The 7,299-nt window shown below is 39.4% G+C and overlaps 1 pseudogene; it reads right to left on the bottom strand.

Moving 5' to 3' along the window:
• Positions 1-365: 365 nt before the first annotated feature.
• LOC128590012 (protein ZBED8-like) lies at positions 366-6,990 on the bottom strand (annotated as a pseudogene).
• Between the last annotated feature and the right edge of the window lie 309 nt (positions 6,991-7,299).

The following is a 7,299-nucleotide window of genomic DNA, read 5'->3' as shown; positions in this document are numbered from 1 at the left end:
CATGTCTAATTTAGCTATGTCAGCAGTTCTCAACCTTCCTAATGCCATGACCCTTTAATACAGTTCCTCATGTTGTGGTGACCCCCAACCATAAAATTATTTTCGTTGCTACTTCATAACTGTAATTTTGCTACTGTTATGAATTGTAATGTAAATATCTGATATGCAGGATGTATTTTCATTGTTACAAATTGAACATAATTAAAGCATAGTGATTGATCACAAAAACAATATGTACTTGTATTTCTAATTATAAATAAATGAAATTTTGTCTTGAAGCATGGTGTAGCATGGGTAACAGTCTTAATATAACAACAGTAAAGTACATTGCTACATTTTGCAACAGTATGTGTAAAAAACCAACATCAGTGTGAAGGTTGAGATTACTTCTTTCTCACCAGATCAGAAATTCTCAGGGCATAAATTGTGGTATATGTATACCATGGAATACTATGCAGCCTTAAAGAAAGATGGAGACTTTACCTCTTTCATGTTTACATGGATGGAGCTGGAACATATTCTTCTTAGTAAAGTATCCCAAGAATGGAAGAAAAAATACCCAATGTACACAGCCCTACTATGAAACTAATTTGGGACTCTCACATGAAAGCTATAACCCAGCTACAACTTAACAATAGGGGGAAGTGGGAAAGGGGGGAGGTGGGTAGAGGGAGGGGAATCGGTGGGATCACACCTGTGGTGCATATTACAGGGGTATTTGCGAAACTTGGTAAATGTAGAATGTAAATGTTTTGGCACAGTAACTGAGATAACGCCGGAAAGGCTATGTTAACCACTGTGATAAAAATGTGTCAAATGGTTTATGAAGTGAGTGTATGATGCCCCATAATCATATCATTGTATACAGTTATGATTTAATAAAAAAATTAAAAAAAAAAAAAGAAAATATGATAATCGTAAAAAAAAAAATGTGTCAAATGGTTTATGAAGTGAGTGTATGATGCCCCATAATCATATCATTGTATACAGTTATGATTTAATAAAAAAATTAAAAAAAAAAAAGAAATTCTCAGGGCAGTCTTTGCAGGAGCACAATGAAGATCATCTTCCACATCAAGTCTACTTCTGTATTTAGACTTGATAACCAACAAGCTGGAAAACCCCGTTTCACAAAGATATGTTGTTGGAAATGGAAAAAGAAGGTGTAACACAGTCTCAGACAAAACAGGATATGACTGCAAACACTTGATCCAGAGTTTTGTAATTGGCACTGTAGAGAAATCAGTTTTCACTGCATCACTGTTAATAAGTTCAATGAACTCCTCTTGTGCTATCTCAGGAACGTCTTCAACTTTGACTATGAATGGGCTTCTGGTAAGTGCAAATAGGGTGTCAGGTAGATTTGGAAAGTATGATGAAATTTTGTCTGCAAGCATGTGCAAGTGTTCTTTCACAGAAATTATCATTGTAATCCTTTCATTTGGTTCAATGTCATGTTCCTAAAAGAAAGCAGATAAGGTAGGCAACATGTAAATTTTATTTTCATCCAATTTTTTTTGCCAAAGCTGAAGTTCCATTTGGAATGAGCAGATCTTTTCAGACAAATCGAGGCATGTTGCATTTGGTTCTTGCAGTGATAAATTTAACTCATTCAAGATGGCAAAGATGTCAACCAAGTAAGCTGTTTTCTGCAGTTCACTTTTAGCGCTGAAAAGTGCTTTGAACTGCGGTCTTTCTTTCTGATTAAAAAACATTTTAAATTCATCACAAAGCTCAAAAACACTTTTTAAAACTTTTCCTCTCAACAACCATCTCACATGAGTGTGAAACAGCAGAGCATTGTTTGGCGCATCCAACTCGTTGCACAGTTGTGAAAACAGTTGACTGTTTAAAAGTGCTCGCCTTTACAAAATTGACAGAACTTATGACGCTTTTCATTTCTTCTTATAAATCTTGTGGCAGTGTCTTTGTTGCTAATATTTGCTGATGAATCATACAGTGAGTTCTGATGACTTTTGGTGACTCATTGAGTAACAAATGTTGAAATCGACATCCTAGCATAGCTGGAGCACCATCTGTGCAAACACCACAAACCTTTTCCCAAGAGATCTTACGCTCTTTCAGAAATGAACCAACTGTGTCAAATACATCACCTGCAGTAGTTGTCATTAAAAGAGCTTTGGTGCCTGTGGCTCAAAGGAGTAGGGCACCAGCCCCATATGCCAGAGGTGGCAGGTTCAAACCCAGCTCTGGCCAAAAAAAAAAGAAAAAAGAAACTCATCTTTAAAGTTGCCATTATTCATATACCTCACGTAAACCGGTAACTGTGAACAGTTTGCTTTTGATTTTGGATATTTCTTTCCTTCTACTGAGTTTAGGCTTAGATTGTTCTTCTTTTTCCAATTCCATAAGATCTCTTGTGAGATTGTTGATGCGCTCTCTTTCTGTTTTTCAAATGTAGGCATCTAAAGGGATGAATTTTCCTCTCAAAACTGCTTTTGCAGTATCCCAGAGGTTTTGGTAGCTTGTGTCTTCATTGTTGTTATGCTCAAGGAAGTTAATGATTTCCTGTTTTATTTCTTCCTGCACCCATCTGTTATTCAACAGAAGATTGTTTAATTTCCATGCCTTTGTGTGGGGTGGAGCATTTTTGTTAGAGTTGAGTTCCACCTTTAGTGCCTTATGGTCTGAGAAGATACAAGGTAAAATTTCAATTCTTTTGATTCTGTTGATATTTGTTTTGTGTCCCAGGATATGATCAATTTTGGAGAATGTTCCATGGGGTAATGAGAAGAATGTATATTCTTTATCTTTGGGGTGGAGTGTTCTATATGCGTCTATCAAGCACAGTTGTTCTAGGGTCTCATTTAAATCTCTTATATCTTTGTTTAATTTCTGTTTAGAGGATCTGTCCAGCTCTGTAAGAGGAGTGTTAAAGTTCCCTGTTATTATGGTATTATCAGATATCATATTGCTCAGACTGAGTAAGGTCTGTTTAAAGAATCTGGGAGCATTTAAATTGGGTGCATAAATATTTAGAATTGAAATGTCTTCTTGTTGTATTTTTCCCTTGACCAATATAAAATGACCATCTTTGTCTTTTTTGACTTTAGTTGCTTTAAATCCACATGTATCTGAAAATAAGATCGCAACTCCTCTTTTCTTCTGAATTCCATTTGCCTGAAAAATTGTCTTCAAACCCTTGACTTGGAGCTTTAATTTGTCTTTTGAAGCCAGGTGTGTTTCCTGCAGACAGCAAATGGATGGCTTGTGTTTTTTAATCCAGTCAGCCAATCTATGTCTCTTCAGTGGGGAATTCAAGCCATTAACATTTATTGAGATAATTGATAAGTGTGGTAGTATTCTATTCGTCTTATTTTGTGAGAGTCCATTGCTTAGTTTTATCTTTTGCATCAGTGTGGAGGTTAGGTTCTGTCCTTTAATTTCTGAGTTCTTACTTTGCTGCTGATCCATTGTGGTGGTCAGTGTGCAGAACAGGTTGAAGCATTTCCTGTAGAGCTGGTCTTGTTGTGGCGAAGTTCCTCAATGTTTGTATATCCATAAATGATTTGATTTCTCCGTCATTTTTGAAGCTTAGTTTAGCAGGGTACAGAATTCTGGGCTGGAAATTGTTCTGTGTAAGTAGATTAAAGGTCAATGACCATTGTCTTCTTGCTTGGAAAGTTTCATTAGAGAAGTCTGCAGTCACTCTGATGGATTTGCCCCTGTAGGTCAACTGGCGCTTACTCCTGGCAGCTTGCAGAATCTTTTCTTTTGTCTTGACTTTGGACAGGTTCATCACAATGTGTCTTGGAGAAGCTCGGTTGAGTTGAGGTGACCTGGGGTCCGATATCCCTCTGAAAGCAGTGTGTCAGAATCTTTGGTGATATTTGGGAAATTTTCTTTTATAATATTCTCTAGTATGGCTTCCATTCCTCTGGGGCATTCTTCTTTCCCTTCTGGAATTCCTATAACTCATATGTTGGAACACTTCATAAAGTCCCATAATTCTGACAGTGAATGTTCTGCTTTCTCTCTCTTCTTTTCTGCCTCTTTTACTATCTGAGTTATCTCAAGAACTTTGTCTTCTACCTCTGAAATTCTTTCTTCTGCATGGTCTAACCTGTTGCTGATACTTTCCATTGCATCTTTAAGTTCCCTAATTGACTGTTTCAGTTCCTTCAGCTCTGCTATATCCTTTTTATATTCTTCATATCGTTCTTCTCTTATTTGATTCTGTTTTTGGATTTCCTTTTGGTTATTTTCCACTTTATTAGCAGTTTCCTTCATTGTTTCCATCATTTCTTTCATTGTTTTCAACATGTGTATTCTAAATTCCCTTTCTGTCATTCCTAACATTTCTTTATAGGTGGAGTCATCTGCAGTAGCTACCTTATGGTCCCTTGGCGGGGTTGTTCTGGACTGGTTTTTCATGTTGCCTGGAGTTTTCTGCTGATTCTGCCTCATGAGTGATTTCTTTTATCTGTTTCCTTGCCCTAATTTTCCTTTCACTTCCTCTTGCTCTTTAAGTTCTCGTGCCTGTGGACTAAGGGTTACAGGACCAGAAGGGTGAGAAGGATGAAGAGCAAAAAAGGGATGAAAGAAAGGAGGACCGAGTGATAAGAAAAAAAAAGAAAAATAGAGAAAGAAGAGGGGGTGGGTAAAAGGAATATTGACAAAAAGAAGAGCGGCACAGAAAGAGGGACACAGAGCAATATAGGTGTACATTAGAGTACTTTGATACAACCTTAAAAAAACCCCACCTTCTGGGGGTGCCCAGTTGGGTGGTTCCCTTGAGGTCAGCAGCTCTTTGCTAACCTGATCTGACACAGTACCCCACCTCCACCAAGTAGAGAGGAAAGACAAAAATGCTATAAATCAAACCAAAACAGGCAAACAGAAAACTTTATGGGATAAAATTGGGTGAAAAACCAAATAATAGCGGTAGAAACACTAGCAAAAATGAAGGTCTAGTTATTGAAAAAGACAGCAATGGGAAATTATAATTAAACTAGAAAAATTGAGAAAGAAAAAGGATCTGTATGGAAAAGGTTGAAATTAAAAAACAAGACAACATCAACAACATCAAAATAAACAGAAAAAACAACCAAACCAAAAAAAAAAGAAAAAGAAAAACAAAAAACAAAAAAAAACACAACCAAAAACAAAGCAGTATGTATATGTTATTGAATATTGTCTGGGCAACACGTGGTCTTCTGGGGTATGAGATGTTAATCACAGTTCTGATACGACTGGAGGCTGCTGATTTCTCAAACCCCAGCAGGTAGACATCCTAAATCTCTCTTCAGCCCACTGATAAGGCACTTTGAACTTGTAAACTTGCTGAGCAGAAGCTTTCCCAGGAAAGTGCTTGTTGCTGGAATCACTGTTGAAGTGGCTATCTACTTACCCAGTGTGCCAAAACTGGTCTCACTCTGCCCCTGAGGGTTAGGGCTGCAAGGCGGCTCAGACCCCACCCTTAGGCTACTTGGTCGCTGGGTTACCAGCTCCCACCTGATTCTAGCTCTGCGACCCTGAGCAATCTGCCCCAGAAAGCTGAGCTTTCTGGGGCAGATCGCTCACAATGGCTCCCTGTGACCCGCAGCCAAACATGATTAGCTCCGTCTGGCTCAGCGGCTCAGACTGGGGCCCTAGACAACGGCCAAAGTTCTCCGCACTCCCGCTCAGGTTCTCCCCAAGGCAGTTCAACTGAGTGCCAAGTCCAAAGACACCAAAACAGTTCACAGGAAAGGCCTTTCTGGTTTGCAGTCTCGCTGCTGCTGAATTTACAGTTGCGGGCAGGTTTAGACGGATTGAACATGCGCGACCACTTGCCATTTTTCCACTGTTTTAGTCCTCCTCTTGGGGTCCAGAAGTCTCTCGCTGGCTCCCTGTATCCTCACTGGGGTGATGATAGGCAGATCCCACCAGCCAGAGATGCTGGGGAGTCCTATCTCCCCAGACTCACGGTGCCCAGATGCAAGGAAGCTGTTACTCGGCCGCCATCTTCCTCTGCCTCCAACTGTGAACAGGTCGCAATGTCTGTAGATTCATCAAGCTGGATACTAAATGCTGGAAATGGAGCAGATTTAATTTCCTGGATTACCTGATCAAGAATACCAGCAGACATGTTATCTATTCTTCTGCTGACAGTGTCATTAGATAAGGACATTGCACTCAATTTTGTAACAAATTCATCTCCGATCATAACTCAAACAATGTCTTTGGCTGCTGGCAACAGTAAATCCTCAGCAATGGTGTGAGGTTTCATAGCTCTGGCAATTCTGAGTGCCACCAAATATGGAGCTTCAATGGCGGCTATGTTTTGTTTATAGTACTTGTCACCAGTGTCGAGTCTGGCTTTCTTGAGTCCATCAGCTTTGCTTCTAAAATAGTTGGTATCCTTGCCAGCAAAGCTCAGATGCTTGCTATCAAAATGGTGTTTTAGTTTGTTCGGCTTCGTAGATTCGGCTGATAGAACTTCACAACAAACACATTGTGGTTTCTCCATTCCTGCTGTAATTATTGAGGCAAAACCTTACTGTAAAAAATCCTCACTGTAATTTTCTTTTCTTAACATTCTTCTCTACATGATCCATTGTCATGGGATGCTTTGCTAATGAAATAATATATAACAATAGCTTTAATAATACAAAATATATATGGCATAGTTCAGTCAATACAATTCATTAAAATTTCCTATGATTTACCATTCTCTGTTTTTTTTTACATACTTGTTACTATCACAAGGGGGCAGTATTCACATCAACCACAGCGGAATATGCAAAGACTGATCAGCATCCAGATTAAGTTCCCAGGGTACAGATATATTTTTTATTTGCAGCAGTTGATGATTTTACAGTACATGATTTTACATTTACCCAGTAATTATAATTCATGAAGTGTCGTTTTACCTCCAATACTGCTGCTTTCAACACAGCAGCTGCTTTTAACAGAGTAGCTGCTTTCAACATAGCGGCTGCTTTCTACACAGTAGCTGCTCTCTACCCCCGTGGGACTGGTCCACATAAGTACAGTATGGCGCCAACCTTGTCACATACACCTGTATTTGTACGGGGTGTATGTGATGGGGTTGGTGCCATGATGTCATCATGCCAGGTAATCGTACGTGGGCCTATCTGCATGTGGGCGGACCCACCTGGAGACGGATAGAGGAGCAGTGTCTCGGCTCCTAAGACCATCAGAAATATGTGTTTTCCAATGGTCTTAGGCGACCCCTGTGAAACGGTCGAACCCCCAAAGGGGTCGCAACCGACAGGTTGAGAACCACTGAGCTATGTGGATGAGACTTTGGACTTTAGAGTTGATGCTGGAATG

Source organism: Nycticebus coucang, chromosome 1 (assembly GCF_027406575.1).
Source record: "Nycticebus coucang isolate mNycCou1 chromosome 1, mNycCou1.pri, whole genome shotgun sequence".
In the NCBI taxonomy this organism is placed as follows: Eukaryota; Metazoa; Chordata; class Mammalia; order Primates; family Lorisidae; genus Nycticebus; species Nycticebus coucang.
Note: the sequence above shows the minus strand (reverse complement) of the source record. Positions and strands in the feature narration are given on the sequence as shown.